The 20708-nt window shown below is 49.7% G+C and overlaps 1 protein-coding gene and 1 long non-coding RNA gene across 2 annotated transcripts in view; one reads left to right on the forward strand and one right to left on the reverse strand.

The window, feature by feature from the left end:
- The window catches only part of LOC140429091 (uncharacterized), a 66276-nt gene extending 62567 nt beyond the window's left edge, over nt 1-3709 (forward strand). Inside the window, exon 3 of the long non-coding RNA XR_011948982.1 lies at nt 2563-3709. This is a non-coding gene — a long non-coding RNA (uncharacterized lncRNA). The remainder of the gene's footprint in view (nt 1-2562) is intronic.
- Nucleotides 1-20708, reverse strand: part of LOC140429090 (dual specificity testis-specific protein kinase 2-like) — a 352368-nt gene that overhangs the window by 64121 nt on the left and 267539 nt on the right. The gene's annotated exons all lie outside the window — the stretch shown is intronic.

A 20708-nucleotide genomic window follows, 5' to 3' on the forward strand; every position in this document is an offset into this window, starting at 1 on the left:
GTTTGGTGTATACTTGATCAGCTAGCTGCATCGTGTTGCAGTCCGTGTTACCCCAGGGTGAATAACACGATAGTAGCGATGTCACTGAACGTGTAATCCTGAGGCCCAGGAAAATGGAGCCCAGAGGTAGCAAGTGGGATTAGGTAGGCAGGTAAGGTGTTTTTCATGTGTCATAGAGTAGCGCTTTTATCATAGAATTTACAGTGCAGAAGGAGGCCATTCGGCCCATCGAGTCTGCACCGACTCTTGGAAAGAGCACCCTACCCAAGGTCAACACCGCCACCCTATCCCCACACCCAGTAACCCCACCCAACACTAAGGGCAATTTTGGACACTAAGGGCAATTTATCATGGCCAATCCACCTAACCTGCACATCATTGGACTGTGGGAGGAAACCGGAGCACCCGGAGGAAACCCACGCACACACGGGGGAGGATGTGCAGACTCCGCACAGACAGCGACCCAAGCCGGAATCGAACCTGGGACCCTGGAGCTGTGAAGCAATTGTGCTATCCACAAGGCTACCGTGCTGCCCATCGAGTGCAGACTCGATGGGCCGAAGGGTCTCTTCTGCACTGTATTATTCTGTGAATGCTCTGGGGACATGGGTTCAAAGCCCACCGCAGCAGCTGACGGAAGTTAAACTCAATTACTAAAATCTGGAATTGAAAGCTCATCTCCGTAATGGCAAACTCACTTGATAGAAATCTGCCATCCTTACCTGGTCTGGCCGACACATGACTCCAGACTCACAGCAAGGGTTTTTCCGGGTGGACAACAAATGCTGGCCTTGCCACGATGGCAGCAGCCCATAAACACATTTAAAATTTGAATACTGGCTAGGACAATGGAAAAACTCCAGTGTTCCTCTCCAAAAGTTCCTCTCCAAAAGGGGCTGTTTAGCACAGGGCTCAATCGCTGGCTTTGAAAGCAGACCAAGGCAGGCCACCAGCACGGTTCAATTCCTGTACCAGCCTCCCCGAACAGGCGCCGGAATGAGGCGACTAGGGGCTTTTCACAGTAACTTCATTTGAAGCCGACTTGTGACAATAAGCGATTTTCATTTCATTTTTTCATTTAATTTCAAAACGCGGTCACAAAATATTTTACATTCGACTGAAGATACCGATGTGTCTTAATGCTCTCATCTGAAAGACGGCACTGTTAACAGCACAGCACTTTCTCCGTACTGCATTGAAGTGTGAGCTGTGTGAGAAAATCTCTGGAGTGGGGATTGAAACCAAAACCTTGAACATTAAATATCCTTCACATGGATACACTTGCTGAACAAACATGTATTGCAATTGAGTTAACAAGGAGGTTAAGCACTCACAATGATCAAAAGGGCACCCACTGCTTTCTATCTCACCGTTTTACCATTATACCCACAAAAAGATTACAATTTACATACATACATCCTGTGAATAAGAACATTGAGCTACATGCATGATGTTGGTGTGTGTTACCCATGTTTACTTATCTGAAAGTAATAAGCCACAATTTAAGGTGGTTCACAGAGCGCACTTGACGGGGGCGAGGTTGAGTAGGTTCTTTGGGGTAGAGGACAGATGTGGAAGGTGTTCAGGGAGTCCGGCGAACCATGTCCATATGTTTTGGTCATGCCCGGCACTGGAGGGGTTCTGGAGAGGAGTGGCGGGAGCAATATCTCAGGTGGTGAAAGTCCGGGTCAAGCCAAGCTGGGGGCTAGCAATATTTGGAGTAGTGGACGAACCGGGAGTGCAGGAATCGAAAGAGGCCGGCATTCTGGCCTTTGCGTCCCTAGTAGCCCGGCGAAGGATCTTGCTAATGTGGAAGGAGGCGAAGCCCCCTAGCGTGGAGGCCTGGACAAACGACATGGCTGGGTTCATAAAATTGGAAAGGATTAAGTTTGCCTTAAGGGGGTGTGCGCAGGGGTTCTACAGGCGGTGGCAACCGTTCCTAGACGATCTCGCGGAGTGTTAGAGGAAGGTCGGTCAGCAGCAGCAGCAACCCTGGGGAGGGGGGGGGGGGTGAAGAGAGATTGTTTGAGGGGACGGACGAGCGGGGGATAACATGGAGGGTGGGGGAAACTGGCACGAACGGGCGAGAGCCAGTGTACAAAGCTCTGTAAATATATCATCTTACCATGTATATATCTTGCTCAGGGCGATTTTGCGTTATTTTGTTACGGGGGGGGGTTATTGTTTGTAAGGGGAAAAAATTGTTTTGTTTTGTTAAAAAACTTTAATAAGTATATATATATATATTTTTTTTAAAAGAAAGTAATAAGCCACTTGTGGTTAGTGACTAATATCACTAGTCCACATTCGTCTATTTGATCGAGTATGGCATCAAGGAGTCCGAGCTAAACTGGAGTCAATGGGAATCAGGTTTGTGATGCAGAACAAGGCCAGCAGCAGTGAGTTTAATTCCCATTACCAGCTGAGAATTCTGAATTCTCCCTCCGTGCACCCGAGCAGGCGCCGGAATGTGGCGACTAGGGGCTTTTCACAGTAACTTCATTGCAGTGTTAATGTAAGCCCACTTGTGACAATAAAGATTATTTATTTATCTATTTTCAGCTGCTTCATCAATGACCTCCCTCCCATCATAAGGTCCGAAGTGGGGATGTTGGTGACAGTACAATGTTCAGCACCATTTACAACTCCTCAGATAATGAAGCAGTTCATGTCCAAATGCAGCAAGACGTGGACAGTATCCAGGCTTGGGCTGACAAGTGGCAAGTTACATTCACGCCACACAAGTGCCAGGCAATGACCATCTCCTACAAGAGAGGATCTAACCATCGCCCCTTGACATTCAATGGCATTACCATCGCTGAATCTCCCACAATCAACATCCTGGGGATTATCATCGAGTAGAAACTGAACTGGACCCACCATATAAATACAAGAGCAGGTCAGAGGCTAGGAAAGCCACCAAAAGCCACATGTGGCACCAAAGCCACATAAAACGCAACACTCAAGAAGCTCAAAGCCATCCAGGACAAAGCAGACTGTTTTGATTGCTACCCCTTCCACAAACATTCAATCCCTCCACCACCAAAGTTCTCTAGGCAGCACCTTCCAAACCCATGGCCACTACCGTGTAAAAGGACAAGAGCAGCAGATACCTGGGAACCCCACCACCTGGAGGTTCCCCTCCAAGTCACTCACCACCCTGACTTGGGAAATACATCGTCGTTTCTTCACTGTCGCTGGAACTTAGGCAGCACTGTGGCGCAGTGGTTAGCACTGCTGCCTCATGGCGGCGAGGACCGGGTTCGATCCCAGCCCAGGGTCACTGTCCATGTGGAGTTTTCACATTCTCCCTGTGTCTGTGTGGGTCTCACCCCCACGACCCCCAAAAATGTGCAGGGTAGGTCAATTGGCCAGGCTAAATTGCCCCTTAATTGGAAAAAATGAATTGGGTCCTCTAAATTTATTTAAAAAAAACAAAATCCTGGAACTCCCTCTCTAACAGCACTGTGGGTGTACCTACACCTCAGGGACTGCAGCGATTCAAGAAGGCAGCTCACTCCCAACTTGTGAAGGGCAACTAGGGTTGGGAAATAAATGCTGTCCTAGCCAGTGAAGCCCACATCCCATAAAGATAAATAAAAATAAAAGAGAGAGGGTTGATAAAGGTAGTGTAGTAGATGCATTTATTGACTTTCAAAGAGCATTTGATAAAGCACTTATTCAGAAAATAAAAGCACATGATATTAAAGGGCAGTAATAACTTGAGTATATAATTGGCTAAGGAGTAGAAAGCAGAGATAAATGAGTGCGTGTTTTGTGACTTTGTTTACAGCATGGAAGGTTCAGGGGAAATTTAATAGAGGTGTAATAGAAACCTTCGTGTTTCAGTCTGGTCCGTAATTAGTGGTTAAAGATAATTGGCCAAAGAACTGACAGTGATATGATGGGAAATTTCTTTACACAGAGTGTTATTATTATATGTTTGGTAGACCACAAAGGACTCCACACCAAGATGTAGAAAGAAGTAATGTTTTATTGACAATAACTATTATTGACACAGCACGAAAGATCCCAGCCGGGTCTCTCCTTCGGTATCCAAATTGGCTGCCTTTATATAGAAGTTTAGCTATGCACGGTTTAGGGTTTGTTGCCCTCTTTAACGGGGGAGCTCGTATTCGGCGAGTTTAATCATTGTCGCTTTGTAAGTCCCGTGTAGGTCCTGACACCATGGAACTCAGTGCCTGAAAGGATGTTCGTATTAGGCTCCATGGGAACTTTCAAAAGGCAATTTTGACGTAGAGCAGGGGTAGGATTCTCCGTTTCGCTGGCAGCGCACTCACCTCCGCGGATTTCCCAACGGAGTGGGGGGTGTCCACAATCAGAAACCCCATTGGCCGGCTGCCGGTGGGGGCGCGCCGCACCAGTAAATGGGTGCAGCGGTAGGGAGAATTTTGCCCCTGGATTTTACGCTTCCCACTGGTGGATTTGAAGGCAAAAGAGTTTGTAATCCATTGGTTGGCACGCCCACCACCCTAGCTGTCCACTCGTGACCTGCCTGAAATTCTACAGGGGACAGTGGAGGTGGCAGCTGTCCCACCCACCCTTGGGCTAATTAATGGCCTCATCCCAGTATTCCAAAAAGGTTGCAAGGATAACCCAATCAGACCAGTCAGTTTAACATCAGGGGCACGGAAGCTTCTAAAAACAATTATTCGGGATAGAATTGGAGTCACAAGGAAAAATATGGGTTGATTAGGAATAGCCAGCATGGGTTTCTGAAGCGGAAGCTTTTTTTTTTGTAGAATGGGTAATAGAAAGGGTCGATGAGGGTAATGCTGTTGATGTGGTGTACATGGATTTTCAGAAGACATTCGATACAGTGCCACACAACAGACTTCATAGATTATCATAGAATTTACAGAGCAGATGGAGGCCATTAGGCCCATCGAGTCTGCACCGGCTCTTGGAAAGAGCACCTTACCCAAGGTCAACATCTCCACCCCATCCCCATAACCCAGTAACCCCACCCAACACTAAGGGCAATTTTGGACACGAAGGGCAATTTAGCATGGCCAATCCACCTAACCTGCACATCTTTCGACTGTGGGAGGAAACCGGAGGAAACCCACGCACACACGGGGAGGATGTGCAGACTCCGCATAGACAGTGACCCAAGCCGGGAATCGAACCTGGGACCCTGGAGCTGTGAAGCAATTGTGCTATCCACAATGCTACCGTGCTGCCCCAACTTGTGAGAAAAGTTTGAGCTAATGGAAAAAAGGGACAGTAGCAACGTGGACACAATACTGGCTGATTGTAGGAAGCAGAGAGTAATGGTCAATAGATATTTTTCGGGCTGGAGGAAGGCTTGTCGAGTGTGCCCCGGGTGTCGGTATTGGGACCCCTGCTTTTCCTGATATATATTAATAATCTAGATCTTGGTGTGCAGGGGACAATTTCAAAGCTTGCAGATGACACAAAACTTGTAAGTATTGTAAACTGAAGAGGACAGTGTAGAACTTCAAAAAGGGCAAAGACAAGTTGGTGGAGAGGGCAGATAGGTGTCAGATGATGTTCAATGTGGAGAAGCGAGAGGTGGTGCATTTCGCAAGGAAGAACATGTGTAGACAATCCAAAATAAGGGGTAAAATTCTTAAAGGGATGCAGGAGCAGAGGGACCTGGGTGTCGATGTGCAAAGATAATTGTAGGTGGCAGGACAGCTGGAGAGAGCAGTTCCTAAAGCAGACAGAACAAAGCAAATTACGGCGGATGCTGGAATCTGACAGCTCAGCTTTGACAAAGAGTCATCGGACCCGAAACGTTTGCTCTTTTCTCTCCCTACAGATGCTGCCAGACCTGCTGAGATTTTCCAGCATTTTCTCTTTCGCCACTAAAGCAGAGAATATCCTGGGCTTTATTAATAGGGGCAGAGAGTACTAGAGCAAGGAGATTATGCTGAACGTATACAAGACACTAGTTAGACCTCAGATGGAGTATTGTGCACAGTTCTGGGCCACGATACAGGAAGGATGTGAACACATTGGAGAGAGAGCAGGAGAGGTTCACAAAACTGGTTCCAGGGATGAGAAACTTCAGTGATGAGGATGGATTGGAGAGGTTGGGACTGTTCTCCTTGGAGAGAAGACGGCTCGGAGGAGATTTGATCAAGATGTTCAAAATCATGAGGGAGTGGGCAGAGCAGACGGGGAGAAATTGTTCCCGCTTGTTACAGGATTGAGAACGAGAGGGCACAGATTTTCAGTGATTTGTAAAAGAAGCAAATGTGATGTGAGCAAAACCTACTTCAATAACAAGTGGCTCGGGTCTGGAATGCACGGCCTGGAAGTGTGGTGGAGGCGGGTTCAATCGAGGCAGTCAAGAGGGCATTGGATGATTATTTAAATAGAGACAATGTGCAGGGGTTCGGGGAAAAGGCAGGGGAAAGGCACCAAGGCATTTAAAAAATATATATATTTTATGGGATGTGGGTGTTGCAGGCAAGGCCAAATCTAATTGCACTCGACCCGAGTGGCATTTTAAGAGTTAACCACATTGCTGTGGGTCTGGAGTCACATGTAGGCCAGACCGGGTAAGGACGGAAGATTTCCTTCCCTCAAGGACATTAGTTAATCAGATATGTTTTTACAACAATCGACAATGGTCATGGTCATCATTAGACTTTTAATTCCAGATTTTTATTGAATTCAAATTTCACCCTCTGCCGTGGTGGGGTTCGAACCTGGGTCCCCAGAGCATTATCTGGGTCTCTGGATTACTGGTCCAGTCACAATACTACCACGCCACTGCCCCCCCCCTCCCCCCGTTTGGAGAGCCGGTGCAGACACAATGTGACAAGTGGCCTCCTTCTGTGCCATAACAACTTTGTGATTCCCACGGTGGGGGAATATTCACACCATGTGGGATGCCTGGCAGCTGTATCTGCACAGGCTGGTGTCAGCCCCACGCCCCCCTCACCGAGACCCTCGAACAAGGACTCACATAATCGCCTCAGTGTGAGGGTTCTGCCTGTACTCCCAGCAGTTGCCACCGTGCCCATCGAACGCCGCTGGGACTACACAACATTGCCCATCTGATTGGCTGGCAGCTCACTTAAAGTGGGACATCCTCCTGAGGTGGGAATGGACGATTCAACTTAAAGCAATCAATGCTCTCCCAACAGGGCAGGGCGGCAGTCGGGATCACGGCTGGGCCATCCGCTGTTTGAAAAGTCAGGGGTGGGGTCTGTGGCAGCCCATTTACTTGAAGATAACTAATTTGCAAGGTTATTGAAGAAAATACTGTGGTGGGGACCAGCTTGGAAAGTCGTTCAAAGGATCGACACAGGGATGATGAGCTGAATCGTTTTCTTCCATCCATTCAGCTTCCATGCTGTAAATCGTTGTGCTCTAAGATTCTCCCTCCTGTCACTGTGAACAACTTAATTCTGAGAAAGAATGAGCCAGTAATGGGCTTGGATCATATTCATCCCCTTACCCAAACAAGCCTTGGATTAATTTGGAAGGAGGGACGGCACGGCGGCACAGTGGTTAGCACTGCTGCCTCACACCTCCAGGGTCCCGGGTTCAATTCCAGCCTCGGGTGACTGTCAGTGCAGAGTCTGCACGTTGTCCCCGTGCCTGCGAGGGTTTCCTCCGGGTGCTCCGCGCAGACTTGGGGAGAACGTGCAGACTCCGCTCCGGAGAATTCCCTGGGGGGCGGCGTGAATCCCGCCCCATCGCTCTGACGCCAGCTGCCGTATTCTCTGGTGCCGGTTTTCAGGCGCGAATCACACCACGCCAGCCGGGGGCCGTTGGCAGCGGCTCCCCCCCCCCCCCCCCCTTGGCAATTCTCCGGGGCCCGATGGGCCAAGCGGCCATCCGTTTCTGGCTATTCCCACCGGCGTGGATTAGACATGGTCCCACACGGCGGGACCTGGCTGGTGCGGTCCTCGGGGGTGCGCGGGGGGATGTGGCCCCGGGTGGGGTGACCCCACTGTGGCCTGGCCCATGATTGGGGCCCACCGATGGGGACACTCCTTCCTTCCGCGCCGGCCTCTGTAGGGCTCCTCCATGGCCGGCACGGAGAAGAAACCCCCTGCGCATGTGCCAGAACACGCCGGCGGTTCTGCGCTGGTTGGCACGGTGCCAACCCCTCCGCCGCCGGCCTAGCCCCCGGAAGTGCGGAGGATTCCGCAACTTCCGGGTGGCCTGATGCCGGAGTGGTTCGCGCCGCTCTTGGTGCCGGCGTCGGGCCATCCTGCCGATTGCGGGAGAATCCCGCCCTTGTTGTCGAAGCTTTTTGACTTGCACTCATCAGAGCGAATTCAGGAATGCCAAATCAACACTCACTAAAATTTATAGTACAGGTGAACCTGTTGTTCAGTTACCCTGCGGAACACTAGCAACCCTGATCAGATCACTGTTTGCTGTGTATTATGCAGACTCGCCGATGGGTCATTGTCTACTACTTTCGGACCTGAAAAGCTCCCAGTCTACCTCAAGTTACCCTGGAAAGGCAAAGTACTTCACAGATTTGAACAAGTACACCATTTCACACTGCGACTACACTGGGGCTACAGGAGTGATAGTTTCTGCAACAGAATGTTACTGTCAGCTCAGAAAGACCCGTCTACTACACAACTGAGCAACGCGGAGTCTGAATTTCAGCACTTGTGCAATGCCAGGTACGTGGGCCATATGTACCAGCGATTGGCTGATAAAATCAAATTGCATTTTGTTCGTAATAAGCAGTTTGTAGACTGCCCTCAACCAGCCCACGCTTGCAAAACCCAAAGCAAGCCATCTGCCAGATGTGATTGTGCGATTGGGCAGAATTGCGAAACACTAACAGACAATTTACAATAATTAGTCAAGCTCGTCATGTGACTGATTTATGCTTGCTAGACGTGGCACGCATTCACATGCAGGGACCCATTCTCTGAAAACAAAAAGAATATATTTAAGCCTGCACTGTTTTTTAATTACCCGGGAGCTTGGGGAGCCTCTAGTTCCCGTCCGGTTACTTCTCCATGACAACACTTTAACCAGAGTTGATTTGTCAACCAATTAGTACCCTGTTGTCCGGTGATATAAATGATTCTGCTTATTTGAAATTTGGTATTCTTGTGTTTGTCCTGACTTGTGCAGGGCGAACTGTAAAGGGGCCCAGAGGCCCAGGCTAGTCTCCGAGGACATGGGCTCCACTACCAACACCATGGTGCAACTTAAATTCAATTCACGAATCTGGAATTAAAGTTAGTTACAAAACCATTGTTGATTGTCATAAAATCCCATCCCTATCTGATCTGGGTGACTCCAGAATTACAGCAATGTGGTTAACTCTGGAATGCTTTCTGAAATGGTCTAGGAAGTCACCCAGTTGTATCAAACCACTACCGAGCCTAATAAGAGGATTGAAGCTGTGTGGGCCACCTGGCGTTGACCACAGCAGCGGAAACGACAATAGCACTCCTGGTCCTGTCGACTCGGTGAAGTCCACCCGACTGACATCTGGGGGCTTGCATCAGAATTGGGAGACGATCTCACCAGCTAATCAATCAACAGCCTGACATAGTCACAGAATCAGATCTTAAAGACTGTTAATGAGTGTGACGGCCCCTCTCGCCGGTGGGATTTTACGGGCTGTAAAAGTCCACCCAATGTACCGGATATCGCCATCTCTATCCCTGGGTCTGTCCTGTCCAGTTGGAGCAGCACAGTGGGAGAGAGGGGGTTGCCATGGCAGCCTTCAACATCAACTCCGGACCCCTTGAAATCGCAGGGTCAAACACGGGACAGGAAATCTCCTGCTGGTGAATAAGACCATAAGACATAGGAGCGGAAGTAAGGCCATTCAGCCCATCGAGTCCCCTCCACCATCAATCATGGCTGATTTCAACTCCATTTACCCGCTCTCTCTCCATAGCCCTTAATTCCTCGAGAAATCAAGAATTTATCAACTCAGTACTCCCTTCAGTACTCCTTCACATTGAACAGCAATTGGAAGAAGTACGGAGGGTGGCATCGAATCAGAATGTACTCTGCGTTGGGACCTCAATGTCCAGTGCCAAGAATGGCTCAGTAGTACTACTACTAACCAAGCTGACCAAGTCCTAAAAGACATAGAGCTAGACTGAGTCAGTGCTGAGGGAACCAACAAGAAGCAAAAATCTAATCTTCATCAATCAAACTGTTGCAGATTTATCCGTCCATGAAAGTGTTGGAAGGCGTGAGCAGTGCACAGTCCTTGTGGAAACAAAGTCCCACCATCGCATTGAGGATACCCTCCATCGTGTTGTGTGGCACTACCACTGTGCTGACAGGGATAGACCTCAAACAGATCTAGCAATTCAAGGCTGGGCATCCACGAGGCTCTGTGGGCCATCAGCAGCAGCAGAACTGTACTCAACCACAATCTGCAACCTCATGGCCCGGAATATCCCCCACTCTGCCATTACCACCCAGCCAGGGGATCGACCCTGGTTCAATGAAGAGTGCAGGAGGGCATGTCAGGAGCAGCACCAGGCATTTCAAACATGAGGTGCCAAGCTGGCGAATCTACAACATGCTTGCAAAACAGTAAAAGCAGGATGCAATAGACAGAGCTAGACAATCCCACAACCAACGGAGCAGATCTAAGCTCCGCAGTCCTGTCACATCCAGCCACGAATGGTGGTGGACAATTCACAGGAGGAGCAGACTCCACAAACATCTCCATCCTCAGTGCAAAAGACAAAGCTGAGGCATTTGCAACCATCCTCAGCCAGATGTGCTGGGTGGATCATACTCCATGTGGCATCAAGAAACAGCCGAAGGCACTGGATACGACAAAGGATGTAGGCCCTGAGAATCCTTTGAGAATAGTACTGAAGACTTATGCTCCAGAACGTGACGCGCAACCTAGCCAAGCTGTTCTTATACAGCTACAATGTGTGAAATTGGCCAGGTGTGCCCTATCCATAAAAAGCAGGACTAATCCAACCCGGTCAATTACTGCCCCATCAGTCTACGCACCATCATCAGCAAAGTGATGGAAGGTGTCACTGACAATGCTGCCAAGCAGCAATAACCTGCTCACGGACGCTCAGATTGGGTTCTGCCAGGGTCACTCAGCTCCTGGCGTTCAAACATGGACAAAAGAGCTGAACTGGCAAGGTGAGGCAGTGTTTGACAGATTATGGCACCAAGGAGGCCCTCGCTAAACTGGAGTCAATGGGAATCAGGGGGAAACTCTCCACTGGTTGGAGTCACACCGAGCACAAAAGAAGATGGTTGTGGTGATTGGAGGTCAATCATCTCAGCTCCAGGTCATCACTGCACGGTAGATTGCACAATGTTCAGCACCATTTGCAACTCCTCTGATATTGAAACATTCCGTGTCCATATGCAGCAAGGTCGGGACAATATCCAGGCTTCGGCTGCTCAGTGGCAAGTAACATTTGCACGACACAAGTGCTGGACAATGACCATCTCCTACAGGAGATAATCTAACCATCACCTCTTGACATTCAATGGCATTCAACTATCAATATCCTGAATGTTACCATTGACCAGGAACTGAACTGGACCCAGCCATATGAAGCTGGGAATTCAGTGCAGAGTAACTCACCTCCTGACTTCCCGAAAGCCTGTCCACCATCCACAAGGCACAAGTCAGGAGTGAGAGGGAATACTCTCCACTTGCCTGGATGAGTGCAGCTCTAACAACACTCAAGAAGCTCGACACTGCACAGGAAAAAGCTACTCATCAACCACTTAAACATTCACTCCCTCCATCAGCGATACACAGTAGCAGCTGTGTGTACCATCTACAAGATGCATTGCAGGAACTCACTCGGGTTCCTTTGACAGCACCTTCCAAACCCAGAGCCTTTACAAAGAACAGTACAGCACAGGAACAGGCCCTTCGGCCCTCCAAGCCTGTGCCAATCATGATGCCTGTCTAAACTAAAATCTTCTACACTTCCGGGGTCTGTGTCCCTCTATTCCCATCCTATTCATGCATTCATCAAGATGCCTCTTAAACATCGCTATTGTATCTGATTCACTAGCTCCTCTGGCAGCGGGTTCCAGACACTCACCACCCTCTGCCTAAAAAACGTCCCTCGCACATCTCCTCTAAACTTTGCCCCTCGCACCTTTTCCACCCTGGGAAAAAGCGAATGAGTATCCATCCAGTCCATGCCCGTTATAATTTTGTAAACTTCTGTCAGGTCACATCTCAACCTCTGTCGTTCCAGTGAGAGCAGACCGAGCTTATCTAACCTGTCCTCATAGCCAATACCCCCCCATCCCAAGCAACATCCTGGTAAACCTCTTCTGTACTCTCTCCAAAAGCCTCCACATGGTGGTGTGGCAACCAGAATTGTAGGCAATATTCCAAATGTGGCCTAACTAAGGTTCTGTACAGCTGCAACATGACTTTCCAATTTTTATACTCAATGCCCCGGCCAATGAAGGTAAGCATGCCGTATGCCTTCTTGACTACCGTCTCCACCTGCATTGCCACTTTCAGTGACCTGTGTACCTGTATACCCAGATCTCTCCGCCTGTCAATACTCCTAGGTGTTCTGCCATTTACTGTATATTTCACACCTGTATTAGACCTTCCAAAATGCATTACCTCACATTTGTGCAGATTAAACTCCATCTGCCATCTCTCCGCCCAAGTCTCGAACTGATCTACATCCTGCTGTATCCTCTGACAGTCCTCATCACTATCCGCAACTCCACCAACCTTTGTGTCATCCACAAACTTACTAATCAGACCCAGTACATTTTTCTCCAAGTCATTTATAAATACTATAAACAGCAAAGGTCCCAACACTGATCCCTGCAGAACACCACTAGTCACAGTCCCCCATTCAGAAACTCACCCTTCCATTGTTACTCTGCCTTCTGTGACCTAGCCAGTTCTGTATCCACCTTGCCAGCTCACCCCTGATCCAGTTCGACTTCACCTTTTGTACCCGTCTGCCATGAGGGACCTTGTCAAAGGCCTTACTGAAGTCCATGTAGACAACATCCACGGCCCTTCCATCAATCATCTTCGTCACTTCCTCGAAAAACCCAATCAAGTTAGTGAGACACGACCTGCCCTTCACAAATACATGTTGCTTATTGCTAATAAGTTCACCGTTTACAAGGCAGAAGTCAGGAGTGTGATGGAATATTCTCCACTTGCCTGGATGAGTGCAGCTCTAACAACACTCAAGAAGCTCAACGCTGTCCAGGAAAAAGCTACCCATCTGCCACTTAAACATTCACTCCCTCCAAACTCTTACCCAGCAAAATTCTGGAATAAGTACATGTAAAACAAGATTTAATCACAGGCCGATATTAATTGGCATGAAAATGGTTGGCTGCGTGAATCAGGATACGGCAGGTGTTCAGCAACTGAATCACTGCTGAGGGAATGCAACAACTTGTAATTAATGAGCTGGGCAGTGATCTTTGAATAATTACTGACCGCGAGTGAGGAAGAACCGGCATTTCCATGACTCTCAGGACACCCTGACACAATTCATTATCGATTTTGAGGTGCAGTCTTGTTTTGTACAGCAGCCAACTGTACCCAGCAAGGTCCTGTCATCGGGAACGGAGAGGGAGAACCAATTAATCTCGATTCACTTGACAGTCAGTGACGACACTGGAGAAATTTTGTGCTCTTAAAATATCATAGAATCATAGGATTTACAGTGCAGAAGGAGGCCATTCGGCCCATTGAGTCTGCACCAGCCCTTGGAAAGAGCATCCTAACTCAAGCCCACACCCCCACCCTATCCCTGTAACCCAGTAACACCACCTAACCCTTTTGGACACTAAGGGGCAATTTAGCACGGCCAATCCATCTAACCTGCACATCTTTGGACTGTGGGAGGAAACCGGAGCACCCGGAGGAAACCCACGCACACACGGGGAGGATGTGCAGACTCCACACAGACAGTGACCCAAGCCGGTATCAAACCTGGGACCCTGGAGCTGTGAAGTAATTGTGCTATCCACAATGCTACCGTGCTGCCCATGATGATGCCAGAACTGAGCGGCTATAACTATCGGCAAAGACTAAGAGATTTAGGGCGGGACTCTTCGTTTGAGAGACTTAGTGTCAACGCGCTAAATGGAGACTGAATCTCGGGTGTCCCACAGTTCTGATGGCAGGGGCCAGTCCTGGAGCCACTCAGGATATGCGAATCGACCAGCACCGGCACCACGTGGAACTAGTGTGATTCCAAATGATGCCCGAGTCGGATTCACTGGGATCGGGATTGGCGCTGGAGAGCCTGACAAGCTGGAGCTGCAGATAAGCCTCCACTGCCCACGCCCTCTCATTCCAGCCAAGGAGATGCCACCCCGGAGAGCGGCTCCGAGATTCACGGGTGCGGAGCTGGAGACACTGCTGGGGGTCGTGGAGGAGAGGGGGGGGCACCCTGTTCCCCAGGAGAAGGGACTGCCACCTGCCGACACCAACCGGGCCTGAGGGCAGGGGGGCAGAGGCCGCGAGCGCCGTGGGCCCATGAGAACCGGGCCACAGTGCCGGAAAAAGGTGCACAACCTCCTCGGGGCGACCCGGTGGTGAGTCATCACCTCTGTGCCCCTGGCACCACCCTGTCTCACATGTCCCCACCCTACACCCCTCATGCCATCCTCCCAAACCCCATGCCACCCCCACCACGCAGACCAGACCGCCCTGTGACCTGTTTCTGTGCCGTGAAATTCAATGGCATTTGTTGTAAATTCTGATAACTTGCTGGTTTAGCACAGGACGGGGCTGGTTTAGCACAGGGCTAAAGATCTGGCTTTTAAAGGAGACCAAGGCAGGCCAGCAGCACGGTTCAATTACCCTACCAGCCTCCCCGAACAGGCGCCGGAATGTGGCAACTAGGGGCTTTTCACAGTAACTTAATTTGAAGCCTACTTGTGACAATAAGCAATTTTCATTCATTTCATTTCATTTAATTTCATTTCGACAGATTCGGTCACCAACAAACTCCATGGTAAATCTGGCAGATTCCAACTCGGGGCTGGCTCCTCCAGACCCCCAGCCGCCTGTTTCTCCGCGGCGCTCCCTTTGCAGGAGGAGGGATTCTATGTCCCCACCACTGTCGATGGGATTTCCCATTCAAGGTACCGCACACCACCGGGAAACACGTGGGCCCGGGACGTGCGCTGCCAGTGGGAATGGGGAATCCCAATGGCTGCAGAATTCCGCCCTTGGTGCCAGGATTAACCAGAATTGGGAATGTGCTGATGATGGTGGACGGTGGTTTTGTGAAGGGGAGGTCATGTCTCACTACTTGGATCGAGTTTTTCGAGGATGTGATGAAGATGATTGATGAGGGTAGGGCAGTGGGTGTTGTGTATATGGACTTCAGTAAGGCCTTTGACAAGCTCCCTCATGGCAGACTGGTACAAAAGGTGAAGTCACACGGGATCAGAGGCCGCTGGCCAAGATGGATACAGAACTGGCTAGGCCATAGAAGGCAGAGAGTAGCAATGGAAGGATGCTTTTCTAATTGGAGGGTTGTGACCAGTGGTGACCTGATAGAGGTTTCAAAAATTAGGAGAGACATGGGCAGAGTGGAAGAGTGGATAATCAGATGCGTTGTCCCAGAGTGGAAGAGTCAATTACTCGGGGACATAGGTTTAAGGTGTGAGGGGGAAAGTTTAGAGGAGATGTGCGAGGGAAGTTTTTTTACACAGAGGGTGATGACTTCCTGTAACTCACTGCCGGGGGAGGTGGTGGAAGCAGGTATGATAGCGACATTTACGAAGCATCTTGCCGAATACATGAATAGGATGGGAATAGAGGGATCAAAGGATACGGGGGAAAACAGGATTAGACTATTGAGTTAGATGATCAGCCATTTTCGGAATGAATGGCGGAGTGGGAATGAAGGACTGAATGGCCTCCTCCTGTTCCTATTTTCTATGTTTCCATGCCTTTTCTGTTGTAGGGGAATATGGAGAGGCAAGTTGGGGATTAGAAAGAAAAGAGCCCAAATTGAAAACCAACTAAATTCCAGTCTGGATAAAATGACGATTAATGTGAGACACGAGATACCGTGGGGGCAGCACGGTAGCACATTGGTTAGCACAGTTGCTTCACAGCGCCAGGGTTCCAGGTTTGATTCCCGGCTGGGTCACTGTCTGTGCGGAGTCTGCACGTTCTCCCAGTGTCTGCGTGGGTTTCCTCCGGGTGCTCTGGTTTCCTCCCACATTCCAAAGATGTGCAGGTTAGGTGGATTGGCCATGCTAAATTTCCCTTAGTGTCCAAAAATTGTTAAGTGGGGGTTACTGGGTTACGGGGATAAGGTAGATACGTGGGCTTCAGTCGGGTTCTCTTTGTAAGGGCCGGTGCAGACTCAATGGGCCGAATGGCCTCCTTCTGCTCTGTAAATTCTATGATTCTATGAGACAAAATGGACCATTCCCTTCAACCACAACCCCCTTCTAAAATATAACCACAACCCCCTTCTAAAATATAACCACAACCTCGTTCTAAAATATAACCACCTCCTTTTCAGAGCCAACAGTTGACACATCCGCCTCTTGAAACTTTGTGGGGAGGCCATCTCCTAGCAACGACTGCGGAGGAGGGAAAGCAGAGGACGGCTAGCCCTCAGCAGCATTGACAAAGATTGGCCCGTCCATCATCAGCCTCTGTCGGCAACAACAACTGCATCACATCAGCTTGTAAAGACCAACAACAATTAATGCCTTTGACATGGACAGACTATCTGAGGAACAGCCTCAGGACGGGCAATAAATGCAGGTGATAAACAAATAAATAAAACATTCATCTACTCAGTAATATTTCAGCCGTTTAGAAGGATATTCTTTCGGCATCTTTCAGACAGAAAAACGAAGGACCACGAATGAAAAAAACAACTCTGGAAAATTCCTCTCCAGTTCCCTTAAATAATTGGAACTACGCAGGGAGTTATCTGAAAAGCCATCCATTGTGCATGTCACTGTTAGGTAGCATTGGTTCATTGCACGTTCGGCTGTTTGCAACGGTTAGCTCTCATCAACATCCACCCTATGGCGCTCTTTGCAAAGATCTTCCGTTGATATTAACTCCCCCTCCTCAAACCCCTGCTCACTACAAACATAAGGAAGAGGAGCAGAAGTGGACCATTCGGCCCATCGTGCCAGTTTGACGCCGGTATCAGCAGCTGGAGCTGCGCGAGTTGCTCCAGTGCCGTGCTGGCACCCTGTGCGGCGCAGGATCGCTCCTCGGGGCCTGCTGGTGCCGTCGTAAAACGCGACGGCGTTTACGACGGCGTCAACACATAGCCTCAGGGTCAGAGAATCCCGCCCCACATCCCTGGGAATGTGGAATTCAGGACACAAGCAGATCAGTCATGGGCTAGGCTCAAAGGGCTGAATGGTCCACTTCTGCTCCTATTTTGGATCTTCATTTATAATGGTTTCTAGCGTTTTCCCGACGAGGGATGTTAAACTGGCCGGCCTGTTTTCTGTCGAAAGAACAAAGAACAATACAACACAGGAACAGGCCGTTCGGCCCTCCAAGCCAATACCGGTCATGATACCAACCTTTGCCAAAACCCTCAGCACTTCCTTGTGCCATATCCCTCTATACCCATCCTAGCCATGTATTTGTCAAGATGCCTTTTGAACACCGTTAATGTATATGCATCCACAACGTCCCGTGGCAGCCTTCCTTTGTTATGCAGTTCATAAGCAAAACTGTCCTACACAGTTCAGGTGTCGACCGTCCCAACAGTGCAAATCCCACTTTGCCCAGTACCACTGCCAGTGCTCCAGAAACTAGCACCCACTGCGTCCACACTAGTCTTTCAGCCACGCACTTATCCCTCTAATCTGATTTGTTCTGTGCCAATTAGCACGTGGCACAGGTAATAATCCAGAGATTGGGACCTTTGAGGTTCTGCCTTATCTTTGGTGCCTTGGCCCTCATACTGACTCTGCAGAACCTCCTTTGTCCTGTCTATTTCATTGGTCCTTACGTGGACCACAACAACTGGGTCCTCCTCCCACTGTACGTTCTTCTCCAGTGCCGAACAGATGCCCTAAACCCTGGCACTGGGCAGCAACATAGCCATCTCCCGATCTTTACTGACTATATTATCCCCCACTACCACTACATTGCTTTCCACTGGAATGGCCTCCTGTACTTTGGTGCCACAGACAATTAGCTTAACCACCCTGCACCCCCCACTCTCACCCAAACAAGCTGGAAAAAACCTCAAACCTGTTGGACAATTGTAAAGGCTGAGGCTCCTGTGCCCTTGCCCTCTGGGTCCCTTTACCTGCCTCCCTTGCAGACACGTTCTCCTTTCCTTGATAACTGACCAAAACAGAAAACCCTGCCCCTAAGAGGTGGAGATGCCTCCTGGGCTGGGATTCTCCGACTCTGCCCCGACACCGGCTGCCCTATTCTCCAGCGGCGTTTTTCGGAGGCTGGCGGGATTCCCGCCATGCCGGTCGGAGGCGGTTGACGGCGGTCCCCCAGGTGAATGTGCGGGGGCGGTCTTGGGGGGGGGGGTGCGGGGGGGCCTATCGATCTGCGGGCGGGCGGCTTCCGTGGGGGGCCTTCTTTCCGCCGCGCCCAGCCCCTGTAGGGCTCCGCCATATTGCTCGGGGGGCCGGCGCGGAGAAGGGAACCCCCGCGCATGCGCAGAGATCCGGCTGGTCTGCGCATGCGCGGAAATTCACTGTCCGGTCTGCGCATGCGCGAGATCACACCAGCCGTTCCGCGCATCCGCGAACTCGCGCTGGCCTTTGGTGCAGGCTGGAGCGGCGCTAACCCCTCTGGCGTCAACCTAACTCCCAAGAAATTGGAGTATTCCTCACTTTCGGGGGCTGTTGAGGCCGGAGTGATTGGCGCCGGTTTTCCCACCGGCGTGGGGACTTAGTCCCATTACTGCAGAATCCTGGTAGCTTTCCCCAGCCGGATGTCTCGCAATATCTGTCATTCAGCATCCAGCTCATAAACTCTGAGCCGCTCAAATTGCAAACACTTACGGAAAACGTGTTTTTCCTCATCAAACTGACATCCAGGAGCTCCCACATACTGCAGTTGTGACACATCACCTGTCCTGCCATCCGTAATATGTTCTAACTAACTATTCTATTATTTTATTCAACTATATATTTTCACTTATGTTTTGATATATTTTGTTAACTTTACCACCAGTTGCTATAGTATTTTGAACGTTCGGGATTGAATAAACCTTAGTCACTTACTCAGATACTCAACAAATTACTAACTTCTTTTCCTGCAGCAGAGTGGGACCACTTCCTAAAGGCTGAGAAAGTTAGAAAGCAAAAAATCCCTTAATTACTCAGCTCACAGAATTCTATTCGAAGTCACAGTCATGACTCATGCACGAGGACATCTAGATCTGCAGAGAGTTCTGAATTCTCCCTCCGTGTACCCGAACAGGCGCCGGAATGTGGCGACGAGGGGCTTTTCACAGTAACTTCATTGCAGTGTTAATGTAAGCCTACTTGTGACAATCGCGATTATTTATATCTTTATTTATATTTATTTAGATCTCCCTGCACTTCGGAATTCACTTCGCGAATTCTGCCGTCATTCCCGGGGCAGCACGGCAGCACAAGTGGAGAGCACTGTGGCTTCACAGCGCCAGGGTCCTCAGGTTCGATTCCCCGCTGGGTCACTCTCTGTGCGGAGTCTGCACCTCCTCCCCGTGTCTGCGTGGGTTTCCTCCGGGTGCTCCCGTTTCCTCCCACAGCCCAAAGACGTGCAGGTGAGGTGGATTGGCCATGATAAATTGCCCTCAGTGACCAAAAAGGTTAGGAGGGGTTATTGGGTTACGGGGATAGGGTGGAAGTGAGGGCTTAAGTGGGTCGGTGCAGACTCGATGGGCCGAATGGCCTCCTTCTGCACTGTACGTTCTATGTTCATTGGAAATTGGAAAAGGTGGAGGTCCCAGCACAGACTTTATTGGCCGCACCCTGTCAAACAGAAAAAGACCGATTTATGCATACTCTGTTTCCTGCTAGCCAGCCAATCTTCTATCAATGTTCTTATGTTACCCCCAATACAATGAGCTTTTATTTTCTGCAATAGCCTTTCAGGTGACACTTTATCAAAGGTCTTCTTGAAGTGCAAGTACAGGACGTCTACAGGCTCCTCTACATCCACAATGCTCGATACCCGAACTCTAATAAAGTGGTTAACGGTGATTTCCTTTCACAAAGTCAATGGTCTGGAAATGCAAAAACAAAGAATGTGACCCCAACCCATTGCTATCATGCCCACTGCCATTTCCACTGAGGCAGGTTTTGTGGCAACCAAGTGTCCAGCTGCACTGAGGCGCCGTAACCAATTTAACTAATTGACAAATGAGATCCCACGTCACCGAGAGCCCGATTTCAATTTAACAGTTGCCCCGCGGATTTCCCAGGGAGGTGGGCAAGAGGTGAAGGGGAGAGTGGAGGAGTGAGGGGGAGGGGAGATGAGTGGGGAAGGAGAGAGTAGAGAAGGGGGGAAAGGAGTGGGGGAGGAAGTGAGAGTCGGGAGGGAGAGGATGGGAAGGGGTGGGGAGAGGGGAAGGAGAGAGAGGGCACAGAGGGGAGGAGAGAGTGGGAGGGGAAAGGAGTGGGGAGAGAAGAGGAGGGGAGGTGACCACACATCCTTGACTGCTTTCTGTCCTTGCCGTGACAGTGTTCAACAGTCTTTATTTGCGAACTCCATCCTTACTCCTAACCAGATGACACCCAACAACTGTTAA

This window comes from Scyliorhinus torazame, chromosome 9 (genome assembly GCF_047496885.1).
Source record: "Scyliorhinus torazame isolate Kashiwa2021f chromosome 9, sScyTor2.1, whole genome shotgun sequence".
In the NCBI taxonomy this organism is placed as follows: domain Eukaryota; kingdom Metazoa; phylum Chordata; class Chondrichthyes; order Carcharhiniformes; family Scyliorhinidae; genus Scyliorhinus; species Scyliorhinus torazame.